Source organism: Nycticebus coucang, chromosome 9 (genome assembly GCF_027406575.1).
Source record: "Nycticebus coucang isolate mNycCou1 chromosome 9, mNycCou1.pri, whole genome shotgun sequence".
NCBI lineage: Eukaryota > Metazoa > Chordata > Mammalia > Primates > Lorisidae > Nycticebus > Nycticebus coucang.
In genome coordinates this window covers 18568778-18591868 of record NC_069788.1, presented here as the reverse complement: position 1 = coordinate 18591868, position 23091 = coordinate 18568778, and the positions used below count along the sequence as shown (strand labels likewise).

Below are 23091 nucleotides of genomic sequence, written 5' to 3'. Positions count from 1 at the left end.
TGTAGACATTTGTATTCTGCATTTAGTAAGTTTCGCCTGTACCCATTCTAAGATGCACCTTAGGTGTGGCCCTACCCATACTTATCCTTCCTTATTTTGGTTGGTTTAAAGCCTACTGCATCTGCGAATAGGATTTCAATGCCTGCTTTTTTCTGTTTTCCATTTGCCTGGAGTATAGATGACCATCCCTTCACCTTGAGTCTATATTTGTCTTTTAATGTAAGGTGAGATTCTCGTATGTAGCAGATATCTGACTTGAGTTTTTGTATCCAGTCAGCCAACCTGTGCCTCTTTAGAGGACAGTTTAAACCATTCACATTAATTGAGAATATTGATAAGCCTTTCGAGAGTCCAGTGGACATTTTTAATCCTTTTGAGACTGTGGAAGTTGGAATTTGATCAAAATTTTCTGGGTGGGTTTACTTTTGTGGTGGAGTATTATGCTGGTTTTTATGGAGGATAGGTCTGAGACTATCCTGGAGAGCTGGTTCAGTTATGGAAAATTGCTTCAATATGTGAAAGTATTTAAAGTATTTAATTTCGCCATCATAAATGAAACTCAGTTTAGCTGGGTACAGGATCCTGGGTTGAAAGTTATTTTGTTTTAGGAGATTAAAAGTTGATGACCATCCTCTTCTAACTTGAAAGGTTTCAGCAGAGAGATCTGCAGTTATTCTAATATTCTTCCCCTTGTAGGTAATGGTTTTCTTTCGTCTGGCTGCTTTCAGAATTTTCTCCTTCATATTAACTTTAGTGAAATTGATTATGATGTGTCGGGGGGATGTCTTACTCAGGTTGAGTCGTGCTAGAGTTCTGAAACTGTCTGCTATCTGAATTTCAGAATCTCTTGGCATGTCTGGAAAGTTCTCTTTAGTAATCTCATGGAGAAGAGACTCTGTGCCTTGTGAAGCCACTTCGTCCCTTTCGGGGATCCCTATAAGACAAATATTGATTTTCTTCAGATTATCCCAGAGCTCTCTAAGAGAGTGATCTGTTTTTGCCCTCCATTTCTCTTCCTCTTTGGGAGTTTGAGAGTGTTCGAAAGCTTTGTCTTCAATGTCAGAAATCCTTTCTTCTGCTTGCTCCATTCTGTTACTGAAGGATTCTACTGTGTTTCTGAGATCTTTGAGGGCTGCAACTTGTCTCAATGCGTCAAAATCTTTGGTCTTTTGGTCTTTGAATTTGTTGAATTCTTGAGACATCTTTTGGGTTACTGCTTGGAATTCTAATTTGATCTTATTTGCTGTCCAGTTTCTGAATTCGATTTCTAATGTCTCAGCTATTTGTTTATGCATGGGATCTTGTGCTGTGTCTGCCCCATTGTTCCTTGGGGGAATTGATCTACTCTGATTATTCTTATTGCTAGAGTATTTGCATTGATTTTGCCTCAAGATTGTTTTTCACCATTGCCTCTGGCCATCCTCAGAGTTGGGGAGGTGTCTCTGCAAGATTAGACCCCAGCAGGATCACTCTATTTTTGCTGGATCTTTGTAGGGAGTGACCCTGTGTAGCTCCTCTGGGGCTTCCCCAGCCACGGAGTTCTGCTGTGAGAGGAGCCAGTAGGTGGTCTCCATGAGCCAGTTCACCTCCTCTGACCCCCACAACATGGCTGTGGCCACAGTTCACCTCCTCTGACCCCCACAACATGGCTGTGGCCACCCAGCCGGGGAGCATGGGACAAGGTGCAGGGTCTCGTGGCCGCCAGACTGAGGTGGCAGGAGTGCCAAGGCACGGCTGAAGAGACCTAGAAAGTCGGCTGCTGCTGCTGTTGCCTTTGCCAACCTGAGAGTGGCCGCATGTGCCTCTGCCGCCAAAATGTCAAAACTTGTGGTGCTGCCACAGTGTTCTTTGTTGCCATATTTTTATACGCAATTTATGAATTTAAATAAACTACTATCTCTATCTACAGATCACATTAGTAATTTTTAATTAAAGGTGACCTGGGACGTTTATTACTCCTCCAGACTGCCCATCTTATCCCATTGGATCTGCTTCCTAGTGAATATTTAGGTGAGTCAATCACAGTGGAAACTCATTGTAGGTTTCATCTAGTAGCATTTGCTACTCACTTAATAACGTAGCTTATGTTACTAGGCAATAGCATTAATAATCACCCCTGAAACAAAATGATCATTTTATAATGAGATTATAGAAACCTAACATTTACATAGAAATGAAGGCAAGAATAATTCTTCAGGCCTAACAATCTCCCATTTATGCCAAGGAATTGGTGACGTTAAAAATGTTTGACTATCCAGAAATTTTAGGCATCAAGTTTCTTTGAATTATTTTTATTACATTACTTTAAGTTCAGTGTTTCTAAAACTATGGTTTTACCTAAGAATTGATAGATAAGGGCATATTTCACAAAATTATGAATACCGTAATATATTTTATGAAGAAAACCATTTATATATTTTATAGATATTTTTCAAAGAAATTTATGTTTCAAAGAAATGACTATAATGTCATTACTTTTGATGTTTACCTAAAGCAAAAATAATTTATAACCATTTTTTTGAATGTTCCCTATAAAAAAAAGTGTGCTTTGGTAAATATTAGATAATTTTACAAAATGTCCTGTAAACTCTCTGACTTTTAGGATCCATATTGTTTCTTCTTTACTACATTCAATACAATACGAATTGTTGATACTTTTATGCGATATATCTCACATATCTCTTCTATATAACTTGCATTTATTGTAAGACTCATAGTATTAAACCCACAATATGAATAGGTGTTAACATTTTCTCCTGCTTCCAGTCTCCCTCTCACCCTCCCTAAATTTAGATGATGAATAGAAGAGTTTCAAAATAGAAGAGTTTTTTTTTCCCTCATAGAATAAATTGGAAGAAGTACCTGTTACACTAAACTAATATCTGCAGGTTTTCCGACAATTTCCTTAAATGCCCATTTCCAGATCAACCCTCACCAATTTACTACTTCAGCTCCTTTTCTTTCTTCCTTCCCTAAAATACATGCTATCATTTCACCTAATCTAACATTGTGACTTCTCCTCAAAGGTCTGGTATGACTAAAAATTGTATGGAAAATGTATGTTTTTTTGTCAGCATGGACTCATAAGCCATGTAGCCAACTGAGGTCATTTTTTTTTTCTTTTTTACTTTAAAAATTTCAAAATGGTATTTTTTTATTGGAAATATGAGGATTAAAATAATATTTCTTCTGAAAATACACATACCTTAGTTCTCAATAACACATTTAGTAACATGGGATATTGATTTTGCTAAAGACTAAAATTACATTAGTAATGATAATAAAATCATTTCTACAGACATACAAAATGGTTCTTGCACTAGCTTTTGGCTAGAACATATAGATGGCACCTGTTTTGATATATGTGTAAAACATCTTTTAATATTTGAAATAAGTATTTTGTGAATTACATACAGAATATATATGGGGATACAAGTTGGTATGCATTCTATGGAAGACAATTGCTAAACATTCAAAGGTCAAACAATTTCAATAATACTCTATCTGCCGGAAATTACGTTTGTCTCCAGTGAAACCATTTAATCACGCTTTCTATTGATTACATTCTTATAAAGCCGTATCTCCATTATTTAGGAAAAATTCAAAAATTTTTGAGTTATAATTATATGAAGTAAAATTTACAATGGCCTATATATAAAATAAAGTTTATAATTGTACTGTAATGTTTATACTATTATACTGGGTTCATACATAAACTATTTTTCTCTTATTTTTAATTTTAATTTTTATGTTTGCATTTTTTATTTCAAATTAATATTAGGGTACAAATGTTTAGATTACAATGTTTGTATTTGTTAGGTAAAGTCCCTGTTGTAGTTGTCATACCCAGGAAGTGTGCCATCTACCCTTACATGGTTCCCATTAGATGGGAGCACTCCAATTATTTTTCCCTTTGTGAAAATTTATGCTTTCTTTCCTAAAGATGCTTTACAATTTTCTTTCATTTAATTTTGATTTAAACGCTTCTTCAACCATGTGTTTAAAATTTTCTTCGACCATGTGTTGAAAATTTAAGAAAAAAAATATACATTTCTTACTATTTTGTAAAAGTTATTTTTTATAGACCATTTTATACTCATTTTGAAACTTGACCTAACCTTGTCTGTGAAACCACTTCAACACAGTATAAAAATAGCAAGAGAAATAAGTGAGAGTTGCCTCTCCACTTTGTGAATAAAGTCTGTACTTCTGAATTTCCAGAATCTGTAGATATTCAAAGAAAAAGACATGGTCATATGATTCCTCTCTGAGAAGACAGTCTGGAACTACAACTAGAGGTTAATTGACATATCATTTCGAGAAAACAAAAATCACCATCTTTAGATAGATTAAGTGAAGAGAATAATGCTTAGCTTATATCTAAAGGTAAAACAAATATTTTACTAGCTAAGAAAAGATGAGATAAAAATGTTGATTATTGGGTGATATGGAAAAGGAGATTGAAAGTGGTAATGGTAGTCAACTGTTACAGGATAGTTCTTATAGATCATACAAGATGATTATACCCTTATGATCGGAAAAATAATGGAAACAGGGTGACCTACTCAGTAACTTCTGAAATGAACATTTTGTTGGAGAAAAAGACCACATAAAAAATGACTTTATTCAGTATGTGTGATGAGTATATAAGAGGCTTTCAAAAATTTTGGACTCGAATATATTATGATCTGCACATACATACTTTTGGTCAATTTTCTTTCTTTAAATATATATGGTACATTAAAAAAAATTCTTCCTAGATTTTTCTTCATTTGAAGCTTGTTAGAGGCTATTCCAATTTCATGTAATGAGCCATTACTACTGAAGTTGTTTTATTTTCTTTTTTTTGTATGATGTTCCTAAAAGGATGAAAAGAGATTCCTTGAACACATAGCCATATTTGCTACTCAAAATGGCATTGTTCTACTGTATTTTCACAATGTAATGCATTAGAAAACTATTGTTCAAAGATTTTGCATAAGTTTGCAAAAGGTATACCTAAGTGAGTAGGAAAGCTAACATTTGGAATTGTTTCAGAAGGAATGGCCAGAAAAAAGAAAAGGTGAAAATACTTTCCGTTTCCCCAACTTTTGGGAAACTGAAACATACATCCCTGCCTCAGGCCAGTGATCAGGAGGGGTGGGGAATGCCACTTGTTCTTTGTGCCAAGGGAGATACAGCTCAAGGGAATGGTCTGAGTGGAGGTCCCTAGACCCTCTTAGCTGAAGATGAGATTTCCCTGAGTGGAGGTCACAAGACTGTTGCCCAGGCTGCAGGATTGTCTGGCCCAAGATGGGATTATAGGATTAGAACCTTTAATAGCTCTGTGCTTCTGCTCAGAAGCAGAAATTTGAATTTTGAGATCACTTTTCCTCCTTTGAGGCCATTTTCCTCCTTTGCCAAAAGAGTAATAAACTTTACTTTCTTTCTCCTCAAACCACTTGTCCCTGTGTTCCTGATGTGATTTCAGGGGACAAGTGCTGAACTTTTGGTAACAAAAACAATATTTCTGTTTATTTTTTATTTCTTCCTGATAAATCAATCCTGTTAAAAACAATGAAGCATTATTGTGTATTTGTAGTAGTACTTTTCTTTTGAAATCAGTCTTTTTTTTTTTTTTCCTACTGATACTGCCATTTCACATTTGTTTTTTAATTCTTTGGAATTCATTGAGAATACAAATAATTAGGTTACACTGATTGAGGTTGTTAGGTAAAGTGTCTCTTGTAATTGTGTCCCACCCTATATCAAAGAGATATGCCATACACGGTGACCCCCAAGCCCCTCAATGCTCCCCATTCCCCGATCCTTCATTCCCCTACCCCACCCCTTGTATTAGATCACCTACTGCTTGCATAGTAGAACTGAGCACATTGGATTCTTGCCTCTCCATTCTTGTGATGCTTTATTAAGAAGAATGTGTTCCACCTCTATCCAGGTTAATATAAAAGATATAAAGTGTCCATCTTTTGTAACGGTTGAATAGTATTCCATGGTATATATATACCACAGCTTGTTAATCCATTCCTGGTTTTGGTGGGCATTTGGTTGTTTCCACATTTTGGCAATTGTAAATTGAACTGCTATAAACAGTCTAGTGCAAATGTCTTTATGATAAAATGATTTATTTTTCTTCTGGGTAGAATTGCAGGATCAAATGGAAAGTCTAATTTGAGTTCTCTGAGGATTCTCTATACTTCCTTCCAAAAATGTTGTATTAGTTTCCAGTCCCACCAGCAGTGTAAAAGTGTTCCCTTGTCTCCACATCCATGCCAGCATCTGCAGCTTTGAGACCTTGTGATGTGGACCATTCTCACTGGGGTTAGGTATTATCTCAGAATGGTTTGATTTGCATTTCTCTGATGATCAGGGATGATGAGCATTTTTTCAAATGTTTGTTAGTCATTCATATCTATTGGTTAAGAAGGTTCTGTTCATATCTCTTGCCCAGGGTAGATGGGATTGTTTACTCTTTTTCTGTTGATTCATTTGAGTTCTCTGTGGATTCTAGTTATCAACTCTTTGTCAGATTCAAATCCTGCAAATATCTTTCCCCATTTTGAAGGTTGTCTTTTTACTTTACTTGTTGTGTCCTTAGCTGTGCAGAAGCTTTTACCACTTAATTAAGTCCCATTTGTTAATTTTTGCTGTTGTTGTGTTGGCCGCTGAAGTCTTTGTCATAAAATCTTTCCCCAGTCCAACATCATCAAGAGTTTTCCCCACACTTTCTTCTAAGACGTTTATCATTTCATGTCTTAGATTTAAGTCTCTTATCCATCTTGAGTCCATTTTTGTAAGAAGTGAAAGGTGTGGGTAAAGTTTCTTTATGCCCAGAATTTGACAATGTGGAGGAAATGGACCAATATCTTGAATCACATCATCTTCCTAGACTTAATCAGGAAGAAATAGATCTCTTGAACAGAGCAATTTCAAGTGCTGAGATCAAAGAAATGATAAAAAACCTTCCAACCAAAAAAAAAAAAAAAAAAAAAGCCCAGGACCAGACTGCTTCACAACAGAATTCTATCACAACTTCAAAGATGAGCATGTACCTATACTGCAGAATGGATTACAAAACATTGAGAAGGAGGGAATCTTCTCCAACACATTCTATGAAGCAAACACCACCTTAATTCCAAAACCAGGAAGACCCAACCAAATAGGAGAAATAAAGACCAATTGCACTAATGAGTATCAATGCAAAAATACTCATCCAAATCTCAGCTAATACATTGCAGCTACTCACTAAAAAAAAAAAATACATCATGATCAAGTAGGTTTCATCAAAGACATGCAAAGCTGGTTTAACATACGCAAATCCATAAATGTGTAATACTCCATATCAATAGAAGCAAACAAAGACCATATGATCCTTTCAATAGATGTAGAAAAAGCATTTAACAAAATCCAGCATCTTTTTCTAACAAGAACTTGAGAAAATAGGCACGGATGGCACATTTCTTAAGCTGATTGAAGCCATCTATGACAAACCACAGCCAACATTATGCTGAATGGTATAAAACTGAAAGCTTTTCCACTTAGAACTGGAACCAGACAAGGATGTCCACTATAACCACTATTATTCAACATAGTTCTGTAAGTTCTAGCCAGTGCAATCAGGCAAGAGAAGGATATAAAGGGCAACCAAATGAAGCCAGAAGAGGTCAAATTCTCCCTCTTTGCTGATGATATTATCTTACACTTAGAAAACCCCAAAGACTCAACAACAAAACTGGAAGTGATCAGGAATTACAGTAATGTCTCAGGATATAAAATCAATATCCACAAGTCAGTAGTCTTTGTACATGCCAATAACAGCCAAGTTGAGAAGCATATCAAGGACACAATTCCCTTCATAGTAGCTTCCAAGAAAATGAAATACTTAATATACCTAACAAAAAAAGTGAAAGATCAGTTCAAAGAGAATTATAAAACTCTAAGAAAAGAAATTACAGAAGATACTAACAAATGGAAGAATATACCATGTTCTTGGCTGGGAAGAATCAACATTGTCAAAATGTCTATTCTACCTAAAGCAATCTACAGAGTCAATGCAATCCCCATTAAAATACCAACATCATACTTTGAAAAACTGAAAAAAAAAAAAAAAGTTGTATTTTATTTTGTATGGACCCCCCCCCAAAAAAAAAACAAATAAAACAAAACCATAAGCCAAGGCCATTCTTAGTAACAAAAACAAAGGCAAAGGCATCACCCTACCAGACTTCAGGCTGTACTACAAGGCCACAGTGATCAAAACAGCATGGCTTGGCACAAAAATAGAGACATAGACATATGGAACAAAATAGTAACCCAAGAGATGAAACCAGTCTCTATCTATCATCTGATACAGGGGGAAATAAATCCCTATTCAATAAATGCTGCTGGGAAAACTGGATAACCACTTGTAAAAAACTAAAACACTTCAGGTTTTTGATGATCACTCTTTACATGGTTTAACTTTTCCTTCCATTTATTTTCAACCTTCCATATAGATCTATAAATATCTTTACATTAAAAATGCACTTCTTGTAGAGAATGTGTGTGTGTGTATGTGTGTGTGTGTGTGTAGTTAGAAACTATGAGGAATTTGAGATGTTACAGGTTTTTTTACACTGATATTTATAGATAAATAAATGATCGCTACATGGCTGGTTTTGGGGGAAAATATACACAGCAAAATTCACAGCCAGAGTATCATTTCAGTTCAAGCTTCCAGCCCTAAGCCCCCCAGCCAGTAACCTCATGATACGACATGTGATGACTGTCAGATGTAGAAATGTCATGTGTGAATAGGGCTTTCATTCAAAAGGCAAGGGATAAAGGAGAAAAAATGCTTTCAGTGATTATAAAGGGTAAAGAGGCCATTCACTTTTTGCTTTCCTTTAAAGGAGTCTTCCTGAAGTAGGGAAAAATCCTTAATTTTGCCCTTTGTTATATAAATACATCTCCCTAGGGCTCAGATAAGGCCATTGCCTGCAGCTATTAAAACCTAGTCCCCCAAGGGTCTGGGTTTTATCTTTTTTGAAATGTAAATCCCTGGGAAGATAACTCTTTAAAAGAGTTCCCCAAGGTCTCTAACTTAGGTGCTCATCCTAGAAAATATAATTGATTGGCTCCTGGAGACAGAAGCCTTTAAATGTGGGCAGTTGGCTTTCACTGGGAAAACAAAAGGCTACAGATTTAGCTCTTATCATTTGAGAAAATATTCCTGGGCAAAGTCAAGAGCACACACTCTGACTTCCCAGGGTATGTTTCCATGGCTCCATAGATTGTGCCTTACAGAACAGCTAAGAGTTCCAAGGAAAGATTTTTTTTTTTCCCCACAGTATTGCAGGGGCTTTTAAAAAGACTACACTCTGAAAAATTCTGCCTTTTAACCAGATTGTTAATATTTGGTGTAATTTGTTAATATTTGATGTAATCTTCACAGTTGTTCAGATCTACTATTTTTAAATATACTACTTGCTTGTCCTAGGAATTACTATTTACATCCTTTTCATAGTTCAGTTATGGTGAATACAATATTTCATGAGAAAATATAAGAAAATATTGACATCTTGCAACCATATCTGTCATTCTTTCCATATAGTAAGATTCTTAAATGTATCACACATACCTTTGTGAACCAAAGTAAAATCCTAAGCTCGCTGCTAAGAGAATGGAGTCGTCTCAGCAGCAGAAATTCAGAGAAACCTTCAAACTGAATTCCCAGCCATGACAGGACGGAAGCGTGGACCTGCCTCCTTTCAATCCCTCTGATGCTAAGGGCCACCAGGCTTCCCTGTACCCCTCCAAAGGCTAAACAGAAACCAATCTCTTGATCTAGGCCAACTTTCTTTCCTGATAAGAGATTACCAACCATGAATTAGGTTGAACCAGTCTAAGGAACATGCACAGAGAGGGTTTTGTGCCCTTGCTTCCCCTTTGTGACACAGAGGGCGCCTGTTTCTGAACACAGACCCATAAAAGGGCAGAAAACAAGATTGTATAGATGTATGTTTCCCTTTTCATAAATAATCATGATTCTTACTATAGCTTGTTAAATAGTCATACTTGTCCATTCTGCTGTGTAAGAAAGAAGGTAATGATAAATCTTATTGCAACATGGAAACAAATTTGGGAAGGGAAAATTACAGCAAAGAGGACAACCTACTATTTTAGTAGAGTGACTGTGGTGATTTGAACCACATCAATTATAGTGAGCAAACTTGAGACTGCATGGAAAAATACAGCAAGTGGAACTGACTTGACTTGGCAGTTAATTTAAGTAAAATAAGATGTGCATAGGAAATATTAGTAAAGTAAGGCTATAAAATTTTATTTATTTATTTAGTAATTACAAAGAAGAAAGAAATTTTCAAGATGGAGGAATAATTTTCAGTTAGTCATCACCGAGTTTGGTGTATATGTGGTAAATTGTGACTTACATCTGTTAGGAAGACTAAGTAGACAAAATAGCCTGCTTTTTTATTTCTTTATTTTTATTTTTGGTAATTTTACCATTTTATTTCTTTCCTCTCTTTATCTTGCCATAATTCTTCAAGTGTTTCTGAAGCCCTGTTTTTTTCTGTTCTCCCACCCCTTTCTAAATCCTTGTGAAAGCTTCCTGGCAAAATGCAGAAAATGTATTTTTACTAACGCAATGTATGTTTAACAACTCATGTTTCTTGTCTTGATTTACTAATTGACTTCACACCAAGTTCTACAGAATTTTCATGCTGTAAAACTTAATTTTGGACTGACTGCCAGAATGGTTACCATATTTCTAAGGTTGCTTAAATTATTCCATAGCCACAGTGTTTATTATATTTTCTTCTCTAAAAAAAACATTACTCACTTTCAATGTGAAGGGTATTTGTTACATTATTAGTGTGAGCTCTTTTAACCTCCCTTCCACATATGAAATACCTGAGAGTCCACATTGTTAAGAACTTGTCAAAGGCAGGTCCAGTGAGGTCTCTGAAGACTACGTTAACTTGTTTTCCTTTGCATGCTACTTTCTCTCAGGCCAACATTTAGATTGTGCTTTGCTGTTTATTATATTTTTTTCTTTGGTGCTGGACAGTAATAACCATGAACATCCCTGAATATACAAAAGGACAACATGATCCTATGAGCGGATATTTTTGTCAAATTCATTTTTTCAAATAAATAAGTTAAACGTAATCTATAAATCTTTATGATAGATTTGAAAACCTACCTAGGAAGAAAACATACTGCAGGGAGAATGGGGACTGAAGACCCCATTATTGGCAAAGGAAAACACCTCCAGAAAAGGGGAAAAACAGAGAAATAAGCTGAGCAAGGCAGAGGAAAAACAGTTTAGCTATGTTACTTTTAAACTAGCAGCTAAACTGCGTGTCTGAGCAGTGCCTGCTTTTACTGGATGGAAGCCTAGGCCTGTAAGGGATACCGCTTGCAGACATGCCTGCTGTGATCTGTAAACACTCTGAAGGATAATGGCCTTAACAGAAGCATGTGCAAGGCTTGGGAAGGAACATTAACCAGGCCGTCCCCTGCCCAGTCAACAGTCAAAGCAAACACCCAGATTTGTGCAGATTTGTATTATGGCTAGGGCAGGGATAAAGGGAACAGATCAAGCCCTGATATGGCGGGAGAGCTTGTATCCTAATCATGGAGGAAAACACCTTTGGCCGGAGAGCAGAAGAAAATTCTTCCATTGATTCTTCAGAGGAGTCTGACACCGTCACTTCTGTTCCAAAGAGAAACTAGAGGGGTCTAACTTCCCCGAAGGCATCTGTGTGTGTGACCACAGAAGGAGGCTGCCCTCACTCAAGGCTCAGGTTTCAGATGTCTCAAGGCTGCTAGTACCCTTAAAGTCAATGATTATAGATAGAATAAGAACTAACATGCTCACTCAGAGAAACGGCTGACATTTTTATTTCCTTCCTCGGCTTACCCTCTTGGTTAAATGAAAAAATAGCCTTCAATAGAAGCTGGGTGGAACACTCAAGACCACTTGCTGGAACCCCACAAGTTAGCAGTGATCCCCTGTGTCCCATCTTTGAAAACTCTAACCTGCATGCCCTGTCTTTTTATCTCTCGTCTCTTTTAACTTTATTTTTCTTCATTTGATAGCCTCCAGTTCCACAGGTCTTAAAAGACCCTGGCAAAATATCACCTGATTTGCTGTAATCATGACACAGGTACATTAATAATTTCTCATATCTGATGCCTAAACATAGCATAATAGATAAAATTTTCGTCTTGTAATTTTCAATTTGTGGCCATGGCTGAAACTCATCATAAACCTCATTCATATTGTAAAAATTTGAGAATGTAAAAAAATTTCCAATTCCTGGCTCAGCACCTATAGCTCAGTGGTTGGCACGCCAGCCACATACACCAGGGATGGCAGGTTTGAACCCAGCTCAGCCTGAGAAACAACAATGACAACTGCAACAAAGGGGAGGCTGGGCATTCTGGTGGGCTCCTTGTGGTCCCACATGCTTGGGAGCCTGAGGCAATAGAATCACACAGGCCCAGGGGTTTGAGGTTGCTGTGAGCTGTGACACCACTGTACCCTACCGAGAGTGACATAGTGAGAGTCTATCTAAGAAAAAAAAAAAAAATTCCAATTCCTTTGCTCCTTTGGTTTTTTAAATTCTGAGTAGGAAACAGGTCTATTTAGTAATGTAAATATTATTCAATAAGCAGGATGCATTACTTTGTGAATGCTTATATGCTTACATCAAATTAATGCCCAGAAATTCAATTCAATTATTATAATTTAAAAGGAGACATTCCTCTAATAATGTAACAGTGAAGATTCTGGGTAAAATACACTGTAATATTTATGGTCATTTACTCAATCTTCCACTAACTTTAGCTGATATTGATTCTTAATTTTGCAGTATAACACAAAAGTAAGCTCAATGAAGCAGCTATTTCTCTATTAGTGGAAGTTAATAAAATACTTTACTAAGTAATCATTTATATTAAGGTTGTCCTTCATAAACTACGGGTGCTATATATTTTTAGTGTTTGCTTCAACTCTTATGATATGCAAATATAATCATTATGCCATTTTACTGAAGTGTTCATCATGTTTCTACACCTGCTAAATTGGTGAAAATGAATTGTGATAGCATACAATATTAATAGGAAATGCCAGGAAAATTGCTCACATAATACAAATTTCACATAATAGAATTTAAAAACCTCAATTTTGCTCTTACAAACCTCTTAGTCACGCACATAAGCAGAAAGATGAGACAGTAAGTGTTGTATCTCTTTTGAAAATGTCCATTCTCTCTAGGGATCAGATAGAAATATTTCTTGGGAAAACAATATTTGTGGAATTGAAGAACAAAATATTAATCTGAGTTAAATCTAAATCTTTTGCATTACAGCTATTGTAATTTAGAAAAAGGACTAGATTCTCCATATAAATAATACTATGAGAAGTTGACAACTATCTGGTGCGCTATACACTTCCCTTTCAATTTTATAGAGGGTATTGAGCCCTAAAAAGATTGTACAGATTTATTGCTGACAGAATTGAGTCACACAGTAATGCTTTTGACACAAGATAGGATTCATCTCCATCTTTGGCAGTTTTAAGAGCTTTTCAGAGATAAACTATAATCATTTTCTCAAAGTGTTTATTTACAAGTATTCCCCATAAGATATTCTACCTGACTTATTAAGCAAAATTTGAAACCAGATACTATGGGTCCTTGAACCTGCGCATGAAAATAAAAACCATGGACTCCATATGGCAGTATCTTTCCTAAATATCTTGAACACAGAATTTTAATTTGGGGACAAGAATTTATTTATTTTGAATAATTCTTTAAATTATTTTCTTGCACCATGTTCTATTTTAATTCTTCAAATTTTATATCTGGGTGAAAGAAACAAGCATGACTTTTTTTTTTTTTTTAAAGTCAAGAACTTATTTTATTTTAAAATAAACATTGAAGATCCCCCACTTCCCACCACCCTGCAAAACTTTTGAAAGTGGAATGTTCAACAGCCTATCCATTTTAGTAGGTTACAAAACCAGTGAAAACTCCAGTTGTCTCAGGATGAATATTTGAGAACAGTTTTTAAGTAGCTGAGCACCTACTGGAAACATTTCTTAGCTAAAGGCTGAAAATAAAATTTAATTTCTGCACAGAAAATATCATTAACTTAGTAGCCTTTGCTTAATTGGTGGGATTAATTTTCCATGAAGTCAAAGTGGAATGGGACAACAAGCAGCATTAAATTTATAGGCACACAGAACTAGTGCTCAAACTGCAAGCACAAATTCCAACATAGTACATAAGGCTAAGTCACTACTCAACTGTCCATTTCCATCAAACTTGAGACTCTCCCTATGCATCTAAGGGAAGGAATCACCACTTTGAATATAAATGCCTCCATGAGAAAAGGAGACTTCAATTAAGGTTAAATAGATGAAAAATAAGTGCAAGTACTACAGGAATGACTGCTGGAGACAACCATAAAATTTGTGACACTAACATTGCATGGGGTGAATCACATAAGCTGCTAGCTGTTGAACACCAGTGTTTCCAGATACAACTTTTATAAACATGTTTTATTTGTTTTGCTTATACCATCAGAACTGAAACTACTGACTGTCATTTCCCTAAAATAGGGAAATCAATCTAAAACACATACTGGTGCTTATCAAAAGATAGCAATTTAAAAGGGTGGTAGCAGCAGGCGTTTGTTATCTTTTCCTTTAAAAAAAACAAAAACTTTCAAATTGCAGGAAAAACATGTGACCAAGAGTGTTATGATTCTCCATTAGAGATTTTCTTCAGTACCTGTACCAATTTAGGTGACAATACAGCAAGATCCAAGGTTTAGTGATGGACAATGTGCATGTCATAAGGAATGATATACGCTACCAATCCTTACAGAGGTCATTGTCTAAAAGAAACTGTTAAGTGTTCAAAAGGTTATCTAAATACTTCACATCAAGTACAGAAGCTGCCATCCAGATAGTACCCCATATTTGTTGCATATTTTTCAAAAAGTGCCAATCAAAGCCCAATTTTGCATTTTGGCTTTGTTGTATACAGTATCAGCTGGTAAAAAGCAACTTACATGTCTTTTTAACCACAGTCGTTTGGCCAGACGTATGGTGCCGTGTCAAAGCTGTTAGCCAGCCTCACATGTGTGATTAAGGACCCATGCATAATTTGGTATGCACCTAACCGTTCGTTCAATGCTCCAATTTGGAAAAGCTGTGAAATGCAGTTGTTCCGCCAAACCACACTCCACTCTTTCCATCTTCCTTTCAAGGGAAATATTTTAGTTTTGTGAATTACCATTGAATAACTCTAGGGCTGATTTGTAGATTTTTATCCAATGTCAAAAAAGACAATCTTGCTTTTTTCAAGCCACTTCTAATAACTATGGCGATATTTATCACCCTCCAAAGTATAAGGAATCTGAGTATCATGTGCAAGGCTCAAGATGACGCTTAGGACAGAACATGCAGAGTAAAAATAGTTTCCTTCCATATCCAGGTAACATAAAACTGACAATTATAGTCCTGTCTTTATGGGATGAAAACTGTCCCTTTACAATAAGTTTCCTGAAAGGGAGAACAAATAGATAATAACTCTTCTGGTAACATATTATGGTACATTGGCCAGTGTGTTTTTGGCAATTAAACAATCCTGTGAATCAGATTAATTCACTCGCTGAGTGTTCATTTGCGGCATCCTTCTGTTGGGTCTTGGGGCCCTCCATGACCTCGTGGGGCTCCCCGTGATCTACTCTGCCCAGAGCTTTGCTTGAAATTCTGCTGATATCCATCCCGTTGATAGCCAGAGTAGTCCCGGGGAGCACTGAACTGAGACTGTGTATAACCACTGTTTGGAGTGTTAGAGAATGAAGGGCGGTAACCATCATATCCTCCTCTGAATCCACTTGCAGGGCCCCGATATTCATTCATCAAGCCTCTAGCACCACGGGAGCCTCCATGAGATACACCACAGCTATTGTAATAAGGCTGACTGCTACGTGGAAATCCAGTGTTCTGCTGAGGAGGCTGCTGGTGGTGGTCAAAGAGTGAGGCTCTGGTACTGAAGAGGATGCAGCTTGAGGTTGCTGCTGGAGCGAGTTTACCACCTCAACTGTTTCAACTGTCCACTCATCTACCTGAGGAGGCTGCTAGTGGTTACCACCACTTGATGAGACTGGTCCTGGGAACCATGATAAGTGCCAATTACTGTTTGAAGCTGTTCTTACTGAAGCTCTGTTTGTTCTACTTGGTGAGGCTGACTAGAAAAGCTCTGGTTATAACTGGCCTGGTACTGATTCTGTTGTTTTAAAGTTTCTGGTTCATTTTTATTTTATTTTATTTTATTTTATTTTATTTTATTTTATTTTATTTTATTTTATTTTATTTTATTTTATTTTATTTTATTGTTGGGGATTCATTGAGGGTACAATAAGCCAGGTTACTCTGATTGCAGTTGTTAGGTAAAGTCCCTCTTGCAATCATGTCTTGCCCCAATAAAGTGTGACACATTAACAGGAGGAACTGGGGCATTCATATTGAACACCGTTTGCATGGATTGGAATGGAGCTGCATTTACATTAATTCCACTGCTATGTAAAGGTTTGCTAGCCCCAGCCTGGAACACCTGGGGCTGAGAAGCAGCAGGAAGGGATGATGATGCTGTTGTCTGGTCTGTATTTAAAGAGATCATTGCCTGAATCTGATTAATTGGTTCCTTTTGTGGTCGTTGCTCTGTAGCATGAGAAGGCTGGTACAAAGGTTGAGATGCCGTGTACCCCTCACTTGTAGATGAAACTAAAGGAACCTGTGTAGCTTCTGGCTGTACAGGAACTTGGTTAGGTTGAGCAAGTCTGGATTCAGAATGAACTGAAGGGCAACCCATTGGGGCATGTCCATGTTTTGTGTTGGATTCATTGGCTGGGCAGATACAATGGCAGGATCAAGTGTCTGATTTTCAAAATCCAGCATTGAATCCTGTATGAAATTATAGGGCCCCTGCATTTGTGCTATAAAGTCTTGTACTCACTGTCTTCTCACAAGAGGATCTGGCTGAGCCACTGGAGTCAAAGAGTGAGGCTGGTACTGAAGAGGATGCAGCTTGAGGTTGCTGCTGGAGCGAGTTTACCACCTCAACTGTTTCAACTGTCCACTCATCTACCTGCTGCTTTTCACCACTGCTGAATTGTGTTTCTGCCATAAATTGTCTAGTTACATACTCTGTTGATTCAACTTCACTTTGTTCAGTGTATTCTTCTGCAGGCTCAGGTTCAGCTTCAGCTACCTGGTCTTCAGCTGTAGGTGCTGAGGCTGCCTCTTCTTCCTCACACAAACCATTCTGGTGGTAGTGGGTGCTATCAAAGTAGTTTGACTGAAAAACATACTGAACAATTTCCTTTAGAACTTTGTAAGTGGTTCCGCACACAGATTTTTCCTTCCCTTCCAGCAAGTCCCACAGGTGAATGGAGGCCTGTTCATATTGCTTATTCAACCTCAAGTTCATGTCCCATTCAGGATCTACTAACTTGTAGAATTCATCCAACAATGACAATTCCTCTTCTGATAATATTGGTACTCCATTCAAACCCGGTTTCAGGTCAGTTTGTATTTCATCATCTCCCAATTTGTCCAAAACATATTGCAGTTCAAGCACAGTTTTTAAACGTTCCTGTTTGGCTTCTTCTCTCATAAGCTGTTCCCGATGTGCTGTCTTCTTTATTGTTTTCTGAATATCTTGACTTAATGCCATGAAACTCCTCTGTAGTTCTTCTGCAAACTCCAAGTTATCTGTGACTTCCTGGTACTTAGACACAGCATCCAGCTGATCTTGTTAAGCCTTTCCCCTTTGTTCATTCGTTCCTGATAATCATCAAGCTTACCTGCTGCTTCCGCTGTGGCTGGTGGCCGAGGGCATCTTTAGACCGTAAAGGGAGAGAAGAAAAAGCGGGAGGAAGGACAAGAGCAGTGAGTCAGGAGACAGACGGGGCGAGACGCGGGACAAAGGGACAAAACTCGCAGAGGCCGGGAGCCTGTGCGAACGTGTGGTGGGGGGCCAAGCATGACATCTTTTAGCTGCTTGTCCTGTTTAGAATTATAGGGGAGATAAACCAATTTACTGGTTTTAACTTCCACCGATTACTAATTCATTCCTGGAAGTAGCTGGAGGCTAGTGGCATCCCTGTCACATAAGTGTTAAGACAGAAGAAGCACTAAAACTATTCTTTTTTTGAAAGTGGAACCCCCACCCTTTTGCAGCTGTGATTAGGGAGGCACTGTCAATATCAATGTTGATTCAGCCAATCACAAACATGATATGTTTTTCCATTTGTTTACATCATCTGCAATTTCCTTCCTCAGTGATTTGAGGTTCTATGTGTATAGATCTTTCATCTTCTTGATTAAATATATTCCTAGGTATTTTATTTATTATTTCCTGTAGATATGGTGAAAGGTATTGCGTCTTTGATTTGATTCTTAGCTTGACTGTTGTTGGTGTATAGGAATGCTGCTGTTTTGTGTACCAATGCCAGGAAAGGGCACAAAAAGGGAAAAGAAAACTATAGACTAATATGACGTTTGAACATAGATTTAAAGATCATCAAGAAAGTTCTAGCAAATCAGGGGTGGCGCCTTTGGTTCAGTGGGTAGGGCACCAGCCCCATATACCGAGGGTGATGGGTTCAAACCTGGCCCCTGCTGGACTGCAACAAAAAATAGCCAGGTGTTGTGGTGGGCACCTGTAGTCCCAGCTACTCAGGAGGCTGAGGCAAGAGAATCGCCTAAGCCCAAGAATGAGGTTGCTGTAAGCTGTGATGCCGTGGAACTCTACCGAGAGTGACAAAGTGAGACTGTCTCAAAAAGAAAAAATAAAAAAAGAAAAGAAAAGTTCTAGCAAACCAAATTCACCACAACTAAATTGGCTTCATTCCAGGGATGTAAGGATTGCTCAACATGTAAATCCACAAATGTGATTCACCACATAAACAAAAGCAAAACAAGTCATATGATCATTTCAATAAATGCAGAAACATTATTTGACAAAATTCAGGATGCTTTCATGGCAAAACTCTTTAATAAAATAGGCATAGATGGAACATATCTGAAAATTACAAAAGCCATAGACAACAATCTCATAGCCAAAATAATACTGAATGGAGAAAGTTGGAAACATTTCTACTCAGAACTGGAATAAGACAAGGGTGTCTACTAGAACTAATTTATTCAACACAGTGCTTGAAGTCCCAGCCAGAGCAATCAAACAAGAGAAAGAAATTAAGAGTATCCAAAAGGAGAAAAACAGGTTGAATTATTGCGCTTTGCTGATGAGATGACCTTATATTTAGAAAACCCCAAAGATTTCACCAAGACACTACTGGAATTAATAAATAAATTCAACAAAGTCTCAGGTGACAAAATCAATGTGCACAAATCAGTATCATTTCTATACACTAACAATGGATAGAACAGTTCTATAGAAACAGAAATGGCTAAATTTATTTACAAGGCAATATATTGTGTATCTACATCAAGTAAAAATAGGTTTATGACCTGAGTGTTATTCAAAAATTAAAGTTACGCTTTTAAAATCTTTTTTTGTGATTGTGAAATTCAGGTCCGTCAAATAAGAAAATATTTCCTTCCATCCTATTTGTTACTCCCTCCCTCTTTCAGGATTAAGGGATTTCTGCGGACATTTTAAACTTCACCAACATCCCATTCTCCTCTCTCCAGGGAAGATAAAAGAATGGCACTTTGCTGCTCCCTGGAAGTTAAGTCTAGCCACTACACTTGCATTGGCAAGTCAAATATGGATAGAGTGGTATGAATACTTTCAGGAAGAAAGATATAACTGCCAAATCAAGATCCTAAATTCTCTTCTCCAGCCCAGTGTCTGCATTAAGCTTTGACACTGTGAGTTGTTACCATAGCATTACTTAGCCTAATTCGAGTCAACCACTGCTAGCCAAAACACTTTTGTAAAACCTGCGTTCTCTACAGCTGTCACTCTTTCAAACACCATCCCAAATTAATGCTCTTCTCTAAAGCTATGAACCTTGTCTTTTTCATCATTAAATAGGTACAGAGAAAGGGAGGGTAGATGGTGACAGTGCTGTCGTAAACATTAAGAGCAAAGGAGAAAAGTGAAGCACCTCCTCGATTCACTTCCCTCTGTCATTCCTGATGAGGAACAGATGCAAGAATTCTATTCCAGTCTGCAGTGAGCACTCAGCCCACTAACCACTATTTTGTTTCATGTGACTGCTGTTGGTGGCCAGGACACCTGGGCATGATAATCCTGACCAATTCAAAAGTATAAACATCCACTCAGGGAATAATTTTCTCTGTGGGAAGATTGAGGATGGAGCTTGTATTTTTTGAAAAAAGAAACAAAGGAAGAGAAAGGTGGTAAATGTGTTTATTTCATTAAATGGAACCAAGTGGTCTATTACTTAATTTTCCAGCCTTGCCCCATATACTCCTATTTCTGTTACTAGCCTTATTATTAGTAAATTTTCACGTGCTGTATATTTTTACCACTTCTTTTAATTTCATGAGCATTTATTGGAAATTTGAGAAAAAGCATGTCAGTGCTAGCAGGATATGACTGTAAGGTAGAGTTTCAAAAAAATTTTAGGATGTTTTTAAGGGATGGTTAGAGAGTGTGCACGCCTAAGTGACCAGCCCTGGAGGACTTTCACTTCCACAGGATCTGATGCGTAATGACTTCTGTGTTTTTTTCACACATTTCCTTCTCACGTGCTCTACTGCTTTGCGTTTATAAATGTACAATAAATTGCCGTGGTGATTTGGAATGTTAAAGCAATTCAGGTTGTGACTCACGTATCTCATAGCCCCTGGCTAAAGTTAAAAGCAGAATACAATTTACAGAGGTTATTGTCATCTTCTTTCTAGTCTCACCTTTATTCATTTCTTATTATTAGTCTTCCTGTTTATGTAGCTAATAAATTATGTAGCTAATTTATTTCTTCTTGCAAATTAAAAAAATAATAAAAACACAAAAACCAAATTTGAAGAAAAAATTCTCCCATCATGCCTAACACATTTGAAATCACCTAACACCCTGCGAACATCCTTAGGAGAAAAATAGACACCTGTATCTTTTAAAGGATTTGTAAAATAAGCTCTCTTAAGAGGTTTAAAGATGTTTTTGCAGATGTCTTATATTCAAACTGAATTAGGATGGATATTAAAACCTCAGAACACTAAAAGAAATGCCATAGCAAACAAAACACTAAATAATAAAGCATAGAATGGCGTATGCACAAGGATGTATCTATCAGAAAACCACATCTTCTGGGTGGCACCTGTGGCTCAAAGGAGTAGGACTCTGGCCCCATATGCTGGAGGTGGCGGGTTCAAACCCAGCCCTGGCCAAAACTGCAAAAAAAAAGAAAACCAAATCTTCACACTTACTCCAGAGTAACTTGGCCTTCCCGAGATATACCAGGGAGACTTGCCACACCAGGACAGCCTTGGCTACTTGTCATCGTTTCATTTCAGGCAGCTCTTCAGACACAGGGTCCCAATTGTGCTTAACCGATATCTATGACTTAAACTTTGAATTTGTAGATACAACAAAGTGAGAATTTTGAAGAAAGTATCAGTGAGAAAATCTGAGATATGAGTCTTGAAAAGTAACCTGTATTAGTTGACGTGCAGTCTTATCTCACTATCTTATTTTTACTAGAAGTCAGCATTGTTTATCATAGGAAACAAAAATGTTTGGCCCTGGTACTGTTAAACAAAAGGATAGGAAGTTATGTTCATTTCACTTCTCACATACTACTGACTCATTTTTTGATTCTATAAATTGAAAATATGAAATGTGTACCAATTATATAAGCATTTGTTAGACTTTCAACAAATGAGGAAAAACATAATATAAGTAAGATTATTTTTGAGTCCAGCTTTCCTGACTCAAATTATTTTACCCAGTTTGCTTTTTAATCTTGAATACATCATTGGAAATCATTAAATATCAGTTTTAGATATAATAAAATCCTGTTTACAAATTTAATAAGGATTAATAATGTAATAAAGAAGTAGTTCTCAACGGTGGGTCACGACCCCTTTTAACAATGAAAATACATTGCGGGACATTAGGAAGGTTGAGAACCACTGCGATAAAGTAATTAGTTCAGTAACTGGCATAGATATTCACCCATCCATTCATTCATTCAACAAAATTTGACATTATAGACGCTATGGACACATAGTAAAATAAAGATACAATTATTAATTTGCTGTGACGCCTAAAAAAATTGAATACAGATAAAAATAATTATTTTATGAGTAGTTGCAACTATGCCATGCCTACTTAACTCAAATAAAAAGGTTACTTAAAAAAGTTACATATATGGAAGGAAATTTGAATAATTATGCTTTGAAATCTAAAGAGACTTCTTGGTTAATGGCCAAGTAAAAATTCTTTCTTCCACTGGGGGGATAATGAATGTGCAAACATTAAGAAATATTGTTCACCCTAATGTTACATCCTAATGCAAACTTGAGCTCTTTTTTTCTAAAGAGATTGTTAAAAATAAATCACAAAAAGAGAAAGAACTAAAGACTAATATATTCTGTAAAATTGTTTTGCGTTGTTCCATGAAACTTGCTTTTTGCTAATTGTAACATATCCTATTAGAAAATAGTGGAAATTACCTCACGGTGCTGTAAATGAGAAAAGTTGCAATTAAGTGTAATTAATTGAATTAAGTTGGGCATAGGGGTACATAGGGGTATTTCACTTTCCACCAGGAAAGTAAGGAATTGAAGGGTCCTTGACTTTCTAGATAGATTATGGTATAGATTCCCTGCTCAAACTTACAAGATAATTGGAGTTGGGGGAATGGGGAACAAGGTAAGAGCGAGGGACTGACAAACCAGAATAGGAAGTGTACACTGCTTATGTAATAGCTTACAAAAAACGAGAGCAACTTTGGTAAAAAAACTTTCAATTGATGACTGCCTCATGGGTTTTTAACCTTTCACTAGCTTATCTATAAACCACACATGCACACAGGTGCACACACAAGCACAATCAGTTTAATCTGGCAAAGAAA

General features: G+C 36.9%; 1 protein-coding gene and 1 pseudogene across 1 annotated transcript in view; both read right to left on the bottom strand.

Annotated features, from left to right (window-relative positions):
* EYS (eyes shut homolog) overlaps positions 1–23091 on the bottom strand; it is a 1685250-nt gene that overhangs the window by 1312406 nt on the left and 349753 nt on the right. The window lies entirely within an intron of this gene.
* Positions 15695–17881, bottom strand: LOC128593558 (caprin-1-like; annotated as a pseudogene).